Source organism: Nycticebus coucang, chromosome X, assembly GCF_027406575.1.
Source record: "Nycticebus coucang isolate mNycCou1 chromosome X, mNycCou1.pri, whole genome shotgun sequence".
Lineage (NCBI taxonomy): Eukaryota > Metazoa > Chordata > Mammalia > Primates > Lorisidae > Nycticebus > Nycticebus coucang.
Genome location: NC_069804.1, coordinates 96912598 through 96925065, shown reverse-complemented (window position 1 = coordinate 96925065; position 12468 = coordinate 96912598). Strand labels below are relative to the sequence as shown.

Genomic DNA, 12468 nt, shown 5'->3' with positions numbered 1-12468 from the left:
AAACTGAATACACATTCTCAGGCTGGGTGCAGAGTGCCTCATGCTTTTAATCCTAGCATTCTGGGAGGTTGAGGTGGATGGATTGCCTGAGCTCAGGAGATTGAGACCAGCCTAAGCAAGAGCAAAAGCTCATATCTTAAAAATAGCTGAGTGTTGTGGTGGGTGTCTATAGTCCCAGCTACTCAGGAGGCTAAGGCAAAAGGATGGCTTGAACACAAGTGTTTAAGTTTGAGGTTTCTATCAGCTATCATGCCATGGCACTCTACCCAGGACAACAAAGTGAAACTCAGTTTTAAAAAAATAAAAAATAAATAAAAACACTGAATACACATTCTTCTCATCAGCCCATGGATCATCCTCCAAAACTGATCATATTTTAGGACACAAATCTAACCTTAACAAATTTTAAAGAATAGAAAATATTCCCTCAATGAATCCCCAACAATAAAAAAAAAGAATAGAAAATATTCCTTGTATCTTCTTGGACCATCATGGAATAAAAGATGAACTCAACATCAACAGAGATCTTTAAGCTCAAATAATGTCATAGAAAATAATAACCTTAGCCTGAATGATAGATGGGTTAAAAATGAGATTAAAATGTAAATCATCATATTTTTGGAACAAAATAATAATGAAGACACAAGCAATCAAAACATGTGAGATATTGAAAAAGTGGTTCTAAGAGGGAAATTTATAGCATTAGAAGCCTTCATCAAGAAAGCAGAAAGAGAGCATGTCAGCTACCTAATAGGTCATCTAAATGCTCAATGAACCTGAACCAATGAACAAATAAAAATAAACAAATATAAAAAGTTGATCAAAGAAGAAAGAACCAAAATAAGAACAGAATTAAATAAAACTGAAAGCAGAAGAATCATTCAGAAGATCAAAAAAAGAAAAAGTTGTTCTTTTTAAAAAAAGATTAATAAAATTGGGGGGTGGAACAGCAGCCATGGCCAAGAGACCACCCTGCGCTGGCCCTCCACTGGCAGGTCGTAGCGGCCATGGAGGTATACATGCCATCCTTTCGCTATGAGGAGAGTGACCTGGAACGGGGATACACGGTGTTTAAAACAGAAGTGCTAATGAATGGAAGAAAACATTTTGTTGAAAAAAAGGTACAGCGAATTTCATGCTTTGCACAAAAAACATAAGAAATGTATAAGAACTCCAGAAATTCCTTCAAAACATGTTAGGAGCTGGATTCCAAAAGTGTTGGAACAGCAACAACAAGGTTTGGAAACATATTTACAGGCTGTCATTTTGGAAAATGAAGAACTTCCCAAACTGTTTCTTGATTTTCTAAACGTGCGACACTCGCCCTCTCTACCAAAGGCAGAAAGTTGTGGATCTTTTGATGAGACAGAATCTGGAGACAAGCAAACTGTCCCACCAGCCCGTGCTGCTGTTCCTCAGGGATCCATACGTCTTGCCTGCAGCCAGCGATTTTCCAAATGAGGTTATTAAGGGAGTGCTCCCATGGGATATTTTACCCACATCTGCAGCCCAGGTAGAAATCCTACATGGCTAAAAGAAGCTGAGGCAAGTTTCGAAGACACAGCTGAGGAAATCAATACCTACCAAATTAACCTAAACTATGACATAACAGCTCTAGCTATAGTGGTAAAATTCACAGTCCCAGCTTAATTCAGTGCAGGGAACTTTTCATTAGAATGGTGCTTTTAAAAACATAAAATGAACCAGGGCGGTGGTCAGTTGAAGGCCAAGTGTTTAAGAAGTAGAATGTAGCTGCCAATTTGGAAACCCACGAAAAGGAAGCCCCGGTAGATACCTGGGAGGACTGGGTGTCATGAAACAAAGTCACCCTCCACTCCATTTGCACTATTTGCTACTTGAAAATCATATCCTGAATCCTACTGAGACTGATCACCTTTGATAGCTTTTTCATTCAGATCTTAATGACATACTAATCTTTTCACCGTAAGGTTTTCTCAGCAGGTGATAGCAGCATTCTGAACTACCGGAACCAGGACAGCATTACAGAAACATAATATGCTGAATGTGAGGAAGGAATTAAACTGGAAATTAACTTATAATGATAACATTGTAGCACTGTGGTTTACATTACAGTGGAGTTTTGCATCATATCCAGGGAGATTAATTTCTGATGTCAGCACACAAGGTAGAATGGACTGTTAGGATGACCCTGGAAAGCCCTCCAGAAAGGCACCACGTCAGGATTCTGTACCATGACTGCAGCCGGTTTTCACTCCAGTATTGGATGAAAAGAATGTTTTGTTCATTTGAAGATCAGATGAAGTTGTTAGTGTTTGTTTAGGGGCCATTTTGTATTAAAAGCACATACCTTTGAACACTAGAATTATAGTCAGCCTGGCAAGATGTTTGCCCTGGGAGAGGAAGATGTGAAAAGATAATGAGTGAGGGGCCAGCAGCTGGGCGACACCAGTCTGGGGAGTGAAGGGCCAGCAGTGGGGCGACACCTGCCTGGGTTTCCTTGAGGGGCTGCACTCATCAGGTGGGTAGTATTGCCACAGGATTGTGTGTTATTTTCCTTATCAGTTCCTTTTTACTGACCTTATGGATATAATTACTGTACATAAATGTTTATGAAATAACTCCACTGTACAGAATAGAGACATTCATAATCTGAATAAGGAAGAGTACACACATACATACTACTGTATGTGCTGTATGTGGGCATTTCATCAAAAACCAATTAATAACTAGCCTATTTATGGTTAATAGTTTTAATAAGTTCCTGTGCTGGAAAAAAAATATTTAAAATCGAAACTAATAACTACATCATGTTTTTTTATTTGGATCTAAATATACAGGTTTAAGCCCTACTGTAAACTGTTAAAGATATGTTTTATGATAGATTCTGTTATTACATGTTGGAAACAAGCAAGGACTAAATAATCAAGTGTTATCAAACAAAATTAACTGACTAGTCAAGCATTGGAGATATTTTTTAAATGTTTTTATGTTATTAGTTATTTTGAGTTAAATAAAAGCAAGAAGAAAAAAAATATTAATAAAATTGGTAAACTTTTGGCTAAACCAGAAACAGAAAAGTAAGATGTCTAATAACTTCAGTTAGAAATTATAAAGGGGAAATAACAACAGATACCACAGAAATACAAAAAATCCTCAATGATCAATAAAAAAACTGTATTCTCAGAAATATGAAAATATGGAGGAAATGTATGAATACATGGAAGTATGCCACCTTCCTAAACTTAACCAGAATGAATGAGAAATTTTGAATAGATCTGTATCGAGCACTGAGGTAGCATCTTCCATGGTGTAGATACACCACCATTTCTTTTCTCAGACTTTCATAGTTCTCTTTATAGAGATCTTTCACATCCTTGTTTGGGTACATTCCCAGATATTTAATTTTTTTGGCACTACTGTAAAGGGAATAGAGTCCATGACTGTTTTTTTCAGCTTGACTATTGTTAGTATATATGAAAGCTACTGATTTGTGAGTATTGATTTTGTAGCCTGAGATGCTGTATTCCCTGATCACTTCTAAGAGTTTTGTGGTTGAGTCCCTGGGGTTTTCCAAGTATACAATCATAACATTTGTGAAAATGAAAGTTTGATCTCCTCTGACCCTATATGGATACGCTTGATTGCCTTCCCCTTCCTAATTCCAATGGCTAACACTTCTGTTTCAATGTTAAAAAGCAGTTGAGATAGTGGGCAACCTTGCCTGGTTCCTAATATGAGTGGAAATGAATTTAATTTAACTCCATTTCAATATAATTTTGCTGGAGGTTTGCTATAGATGGCCTCTATCTGTTTAAGAAATGTCCCTTCTGTACCTATTTTGTTAAGTGTTCTGATCATTAAAAAATGCTGGATATTATCAAAATCTTTTTCTGCATCAATTGAGAGAATAATACGGTCTTGGTTTTTTATTTTGTTTATGTGATATATTTATAGATTTATGTATATTGAACCAGCCTTGAGAATCTGGGATAAAACCCACTTGGTTGTGGTGTCTAATTTGTTTGATGCATTGCTCGATTCTGTTTGCTAGGATTTTATTGAATATTTTTGCATCACTATTCATTAGAGAAATTGGTCTACCATTTTTGTTTTATTATTATAAAATCATACCTGTGTACATTAATGAGATCATGGGGCACAATACACTAGTTTTATAGACTGTTTGACACATTTTCATCACACTAGTTAACATAGTCTTCCTGGAATTTTCTTACTTGTTGGGTTAAGACATTTATATTCTACAATTACTAAGTTTCACATATACCCTTGTAAGATGCACAGCCGTTGTAGTCCCACAAATCGCACTCCCTCTGCCCATCCTCACCCCTTCCCCACCTTGATCTTCTCCTTCCCCCTATTCTTAGGTTATAACTTGGTTATAGCTTTCATGGGAAAGCCATAAATTAGTTTCATAGTAGGGCTGAATACATTGGATACTTTGTCTTCCATTCTTTAGCTACTTTACTAAGAAGAATATGTTCCAGCTCCATCCATGTAAACATGAAAGAGGCAAAGTCTTCATCTTTCTTTAAGGCTGCATAATATTCCATGGTGTACATATACCACAATTTATTAATCCATTCATGGATCGATGGGCACTTGAGCTTTTTCCATGACTTAGCAATTATGAATTGGGCTGCAATAAACATTCTAGTACAAACATCTTAGTTATGATGTCATTTTTGGTCTTCTGGGTATATACCCACTAGAGTAATTATAGGATTGAATGGCAGATCTATTTTTAGATCTCTAAGTGTTCTCCAAACACCTTTTCAAAAGGAATGTATTAATTTGCATTCCTACCAGCAGTGTAGAAGTCTTCCCTTTTCTCCACATCCACGCCAACATCTCTGGTGTTGGGGTTTTGTGATAGGGGCTAATCTTACTGGAATTAGATGATATCTCAAAGTAGTTTTGATTTGCATTTCTCTGATGATTAAAGATGATGAGCATTTTTTCATATGTCTGAAGGCTGTGCACTTGTATTCTTCAGAGAAGTTTCTCTTCAAGTCCCTTGCCAGCCTGCGATGGGATCACTTGTTCTTTTCTTGCTTATACATTTGAGGTCCCTGTGGATTATGGTTATTAAACCTTTGTCAGAGACATAATCTGTAAATATCTTCTCCCATTCTGAGGGCTATTTGCTTGCTTTACTTACTGTGTCCTTGGCTATTCTGAAGCTTTTTAGTTTGATCATGTCCCAGTAGTGTATTTTTGAAGATGCTTCAATTGCCCGGGGTGGTCCTCTTCATAAGATACTCACCCAGACCGATTTCTTCAAGGGTTTTCTCCACACAATTTTCTATTATTTTTTATAGTTTCGTGTCTTAAGTTCAAATCTTTTTTTTTTCTGTGTGTGTGTGTGTGTTTTGAACAGGGCTGGGTTTGAACCCTCCACTTCTGGCATATGGGACCGCGCCCTACTCCTTGAGCCACAGGCGTCACCCAAGTTCAAATCTTTAATCCAGTGAGAGTCTATCTTAGGAAATGTTGAAAGGTGTGGGTTCAGTTTCAGTCTTCTACAGGTTGCCAGCCAGTTCACCCAGCACCATTTGTTAAATAGGGAATCTTTTCCCCACTGAATGTTTTTAATTGGCTCCTCACAGATCAAATAACAGTAAGTAGCTGGATTCATCTCTTGGTTCTCTATTCTGTTCCAGACATCTACTTCTCTGTTTTTGTACCAGTACCATGCTTTTTTGATCACTATTGATCGATTTATAGTATAGTCTGAGGTCTGGTAGCGTGATTCCTCCTGCTTTGCTTTTATTTCTGAGTAATGTCTTGGATATTTGAGGTATCTTCTGATTCCATCTAAAATGAAGTATTATTTTTTTTTAAGATCTTTGAAGTATGACAGTGGAATTTTAATGGGGATTACATTAAAATTGAATATCACTTTGGGTAGTATGAACATTTTAACAATGTTGATTCTTCCCAGCCATGAGCATGGTATGTTTTCTGAGCTCCCAGCAATCCCTCCACTCTCACTCCATGATTTGGAGACCTGCCCCCACAGGAGTCCAGATTCTTGGGTGAACTCTCGAGAGGTGTAGACAAGACATGGACTGCAGCTGTCCAGTGCTGACTCTGTAGCAAAGGAGCGAGAAGATGACAGTCGGCTAAGAGAGAATTACACTGGAGTGGTGGTGCCCAGAGGTACAGAGCAACAGCCATCTTCAGCAATAACAAGACTCACCCCCAGATATTCCATAGCCTCTCCTCTTGTCTTCCTGGGCAACCTGATGAGGCCAAGCATCTTCTCAGATGGCAACCACCATGGAACAGGCCTGGGACTGAAGCACGGGCCCCGTGAGTAAAGGGTTTGCCTGAGGCGGCACTGACCTGGGTGAAACACGGGGACTAGAAAACTCACCCGCAGATCCGGGAAACTCCCAAAGTGGGGCTGATCCAGAGGACCACTTTACTAAGCCTAAGACGCACCTGGCCCTCAGGGGATCACCAGCCTATAGACAAAGGAGGCCAAGAGGCTACAGCCGACAACTGATCGTGCTGCCAATACAAACCGGCAGGAGTAAAGACAGGGCCTGAGGCACAGGTTCTGGGAACTCATATCAGCCTCTCCTCTGCAGAGTAATCTAGCAGGGTCAGAAAAAAACTCCCACAGGGTTGTTCAATTCACCCAGTAACATAAACTAAGGGTGGGGCTGGAACTGAGTGAACACCTCCAGCCTCCACAAAGTGCCTGAGGTTGACAGGCCACACCACCCCCTGCTGGATAAAGACAGAGTAGCGGCCTAGACGAGCAGACAGAGACTACCCTGTGACTTAGGCAGGTACAAACCCCTGGAGTATCTGCTTACTGCAGACAACTGACTGGGTCACAGACCTGTGGGGCTAGCAGTGACTGGGCGTGACAGAGCTGCAAGGTGGGGAAGGAGGCATCAATCTTCCCAGACTGATGTATTTACTGGGTGGCTCTTCCTGACTCCATGCAGCACTGGAGTAATCCATATTAGAGCAGCCACCAGACCCCTTTGATCCAGTTCCTAGGGACCTCTTGAACTCTCCCAGCCGAGACAGCTGCTGAATGAGACAATTGATTTGGACCTTTTGAACTGAGCCACTCACCTAGGGACTATCCAGGTGGTGCCCTGTGTGTGTGGTTGTAGGAAAGTTTGATTTCCCTTTTCCATTCGTTGCCTGTGGTGGGTGGGGTGACTTAATTGCTGGTATTTCTCCACAGCTGAGACTTCAACCCAGAGTAACTGTTTCACTAGGGTAAAATAGAAACCAGCTGAAAACAAGACAGGACAGAACCACTTAGCCCCTGTACACCAAACAGGGCCCCAGTGTCTCAGGCCACAGCACTGTACGAGTCCTCAACAAAACAACAGGGGAGATATCAAAGGGAGTAAAACAATCATGGGGTGGAATCAGCAGAAAAACTCAGGTAACATGAATAACCAGAATAGATCAACCCCCCAAGGAAAGGTACGGCAGATGTAATTGAAGATCTCATTCACAAACAACTGACTGAGATGTCAGAAATTGAATTCAGAATTTGGATGGCAAACAAGATTAACAAAATGGAACTAGGAATTCATGGAGAAATTCAAAAGCTCTCTTAAGAATTTCACAAATTTCAAGACAAAACCACCAAAGACCTAGATACACTGAACCAAGAATTTGCAGCCCTCAAAGATATGAAAAATACAGTAGAATCCCTTAGCAACAGAATGGACTAAGTAGAAGAAAGGATCTCCAACATTGATGATAAAGCCTTTGAACGCTCCCAAACTCTCAAAGAAGAAGAGAAATAGAGAGCAAAAATGGATCATTCTCTCAGAGAGCTCTGAGATAACTCGAAGAAGGCAAATATCTGACTCATAGGAATTCCTGAAACAGATGAAGTGGCCTCACTGGGCGCAAAGGCCCTTCTGCAGGAAATTATGAAAGAGAATTTTCCAGACATGCCTAGAGAACCAGAAATCAGATAGCAGATAGCTTCAGAAACCCAGCACGACCCAACCCCAATAAGACATCCCCCAGGCATATCATAATTAACTTCACTAAAGTTAATATGAAAGAGAAAATTCTCAAAGCGGCCAAGCGAACAAAAACTAATACTTTCAAAGGAAAGAACGTTAGAATGACTGTAGATCTCTCTGCTGAAACTTTTCAAGCCAGAAGAGGGTGGTCATCAATGTTTAATCTCCTTAAGCAAAATCCCTTTCAACCCCGATCTTGTACCCAGCTAAACTGAGTTTCACTGATGATGGAGAAATTAAATATTTAATGACATTCATATTCTAAAGAAATTTGCCATAATCAAACCAGCTGTTCAGGATATTCTGAGACCTATCCTCCATAATAACCAACCCAATCCTCTACTAGAAAAGAAAACTCACTCGGAAACTTCTCATCAAACTCTAGCTTCCACAATGGCAAAAGGATTAAAAATGCCCACTGGACTTTCGAAAAACTCAATACCCCAAATTTCACCAAAATTATCAATACTCTCCATTAATGTGAATGGCTTAAACTGCCCTCTAAAGAGAAATAGGTTAGCTGACTGGATACAAAAACTCAGACCAGATATTTGTTGTATACAAGAGTCACATCTTAACTTAAAGACAAATACAGACTTAGGGTGAAAGGATGATCATCCATATTTCAGGCAAATGGTAACCAGAAAAAAGCAGGTGTTGCAATTTTATTTGCGGATACAATAGGCTTTAAACCAACAAAAGTAAGGAAGGACAAAAATTGTCACTTCATATTTGTTAAGGGTAAGACTCAATATGATGAGATTTCAATTATTAATATCTATGCACCCAAACAGAATGCACCTCAATTCATAAGAGAAACTCTAACAGACATGAGCAACTTGATTTCCTCCAACTCCATAATAGTCGGAGATTTTAACACCCCTTTGGCAGTGATGGATTGATCTTCCAACAAAAAGCTGAGTAAAGAAATTCTAGATTTAAATCTAACCATCCAGCATTTAGATTTAGCAGACATCTACAGAACATTTCATCCCAACAAAACTGAATACACATACTTCTCATCAGCCCAGGGAACTTACTCCAAAATCGATCACATCTTAGGTCACAAGTCTAACCTCAGTAAATTTAAAGGAATAGAAATAATTCCATGCATCTTCTCGGACCATCATTGAATAAAACTTGAGCTGAGTAACAACAGGAATCTGCCTACTCATACAAAAACATGGAAGTTGAATAACCTTATGCTGAATGATAGCTGGGTCAGAGATGAGATAAAGAAGGAAATTGCCAGATTGTTGGAACAAAACGACAATGAAAACACGAACTATCAGAACCTCGGGGACACTGCAAAGGCAGTTCTAAGAGGGAAATTTATAGCACTGCAAGCCTTCCTCAGGAGAACGGAAAGAGACGAAGTAAGCAACTTTATGGGACATCTCAAGAGACTGGAAGTGGAAGAACACTCCAAACCCAAATCCAGTAGAAGGCAAGAAATAACCGAAATCAGAGCAGAACTAAATGAATTTGAAAACAAAAGAATAATACAACAGATCAATAAATCAAAAAGCTGGTTTTTTGATAAGGTCAATAAAATAGATAAACCATTGTCCAACCTCATCAGTAAAAATAGAGTAAAATCTCTAATCTAATCAATCAGAAATAACAAAGATGAAATAACAATGGAATCCTCAGAAATCCAAAAAATCTTTAATGAATATTACAAGAAACTTTACTCTCAGAAATATGAAAATCTGAAGGAAATTGACCGTTACTTGGAAGCACGTCACCTTCCAAGACTTAACCAAAATCAAGTGGAAATGTTCAACAGGCCTATATCAAGTTCGGAAATAACATCAACCATACACAATCTCCCCAAATAGAAAAGCCCGGAACCAGATGGTTTTACATCAGAATTCTACCAAACCTTTAAAGAGGAATTAGTACCTATATTACTCAACCTGTTCCAAAAGGTAGAAAAAGAAGGAAGACTACCTGACACGTTCTATGAACCAAACATCACACTCATCCCCAAACCAGGAAAAGACCCAACAAGAAAAGAAAATTACAGACCAATAAAACTAATGAATATAGATGCAAAAATATTCAACAAGATCCTAACAAACAGGATCCAGCAACATATCAAACAAATCATACATCATGACCAAGTCTGTTTTATCCCAGGGTCTCAAGGCTGGTTCAATATATGTAAATCTAGAAATGTAATTTAGCACATAAACAAATTAAAAAACAAAGACCACATGATTATCTCAATCGATGTAGAAAAAGCTTTTCATAACACACAGCATCCCTTCATGATCAGAACACTTAAGAAAATTGGTATAGAGGGGACATTTCTTAAACTGATAGAGGCAATCTACAGCAAACCCACAGCCAATATCATATTGAATGGAATTAAATTGTAATCATTTCCACTCAGACCGGGAACCAGACAAGGCTGCCCATTGTCTCCATTGCTTTTTAACATTGTAATGGAAGATTTAGCCAACGCAATTAGGGAAGAAAAGGCGATCAAGGGTATCCACATAGGGTCAGAAGAGATCAAACTTTCTCTCTTCGCAGATGATATGATTGTATATCTGGAAAACACTAGGGACTCTACTACAAAACTCTTAGAAGTGATCAAGGAATATAGCAATGTCTCAGGTTACAAAATCAGCATTCATAAATCGGTATCCTTTATATATACCAACAACAGTCAAGTTGAAAAAACAATTAAGGACTCTATCCCATTCACAGTAGTGCCAAAGATTATGAAATACTAGGGAGTTTATCTAACAAAGGACGTTAAAGATCTATATAAAGAGAACTATGAAACTCTAAGGAAAGAGATCGCTGAGAATGTTAACAAATGGAAAAATATACCATGCTCATGGTTGGGAAGAATCAACATTATTAAAATGTCCATACTACCGAAAGCAATACATAATTTCAACACAATCCCCATTAAAGCTCCATTGTCATACTTTAATGATCTTGAAAAAACAATACTTCGTTTAATATGGAATCAGAAAAAACTCTTCTAGCCAAGACATTACTCAAAAATAAAAACAAAGCAGGAGGAATCACGCTAGCAGACCTCAGACTATACTACAAATCGATAGTGATCAAAACAGCATGGTACTGGCACAAAAACAGAGAAGTAGATGTCTGGAACAGAATAGAGAACCAAGAGATGAATCCGGCTACTTACCGTTATTTAATCTTTGACAAGCCAATTAAAAACATTGAATGGGGAAAAGATTCCCTATTTAACAAATGGTGCTGAGTGAACTGGTTGTCAACATGTAGAAGACTGAAACTGGACCCACGCCTCTCACCACTAACCAAGATAGACTCTCACTGGATTAAAGATTTAAACCTAAGACATGAAACTATAAAAATACTAGAAGAGAGTGCAGGGAAAACCCTTGAAGAAATTGGGTTGGTCGAGTATTTTATGAGAAGGACCCCCCAGGAAATTGAAGCTGCTTCAAAAATCCACTATTGGGACTTGATCAAACTAAAAATATTCTGTACAGCCAAGAACAGTGTAAGTAAAGCAAGCAAACAGCCCTCAGAATGGGAATAGATATTTGCAGGTTATGTCTCCGACAAAGGTTTAATAACCAGAATCCACAGAGAACTCAAACGCATTAGCAAGAAAAGAACAAGGGATCCCATCACAGGCTGGGCAAGGGACTTGAAGAGAAACTTCTCTGAAGAAGACAGGTGCACGGCCTTCAGACATATGAGAAAATGCTCATCATCTTTAATCATCAGAGAAATGCAAATCAAAACTACTTTGAGATATCATCTAACTCCAGTGAGACTAGCCTATATCACAAAATCCCAAGACCAGAGATGTTGGCGTCAATGTAGAGAAAAGGGAACACTTTTGCACTGCTGGTGGGAATGCAAATTAATACATTCCTGTTGGAAAGAGATATGAAAAACACTTAGAGTTCTAAAAATAAATCTGCCATTCAAACCTGTAATCCCTCTACTGGGCATGACCCGGCCCGCGGGTCAGTCGACAGGAATACCTGGAGGAGGGGGTGAGAATGGGAAGGGGCGAGGGGCACGAAGAATGGAGACAAGACAGGAGTCTGATCAAGTCTCGTTTATTGCAAAGTTCCTCCAGGGTATATAAGGGTAGGTGAAGGAGGAGGTTTACATCACCAGGTATCCAAGCAACCTGGCCTTGGTGGAGATAAGTTCCAAACGGCAAGCTTCCTAGTTTCGCTCACATTATTTACGAGAAGAGGTCTGGCGTTTGCAGGGAAATAGAAACTTAAGTCTGTTAGTACTGGAAATAGCACTTGGCCTACAAAATAGATGCTGTGGTGTCAGCCTTCCACATGGGCATATACCCAGAAGACCAAAAATCACATCATAACAAAGATATTTGTATCAGAATATTTATTGCAGCCCTATTCATAATTGCTAAGACATGGAAAAAGCCCAATTGCTCATCGATCCACGAATGGATTAA

The 12468-nt window shown here is 39.1% G+C and overlaps 1 pseudogene; it reads left to right on the top strand.

Moving 5' to 3' along the window:
* Window positions 1-1007: 1007 nt before the first annotated feature.
* On the top strand, window positions 1008-1517 carry LOC128576669 (sorting nexin-24-like; annotated as a pseudogene).
* Window positions 1518-12468: the final 10951 nt, after the last annotated feature.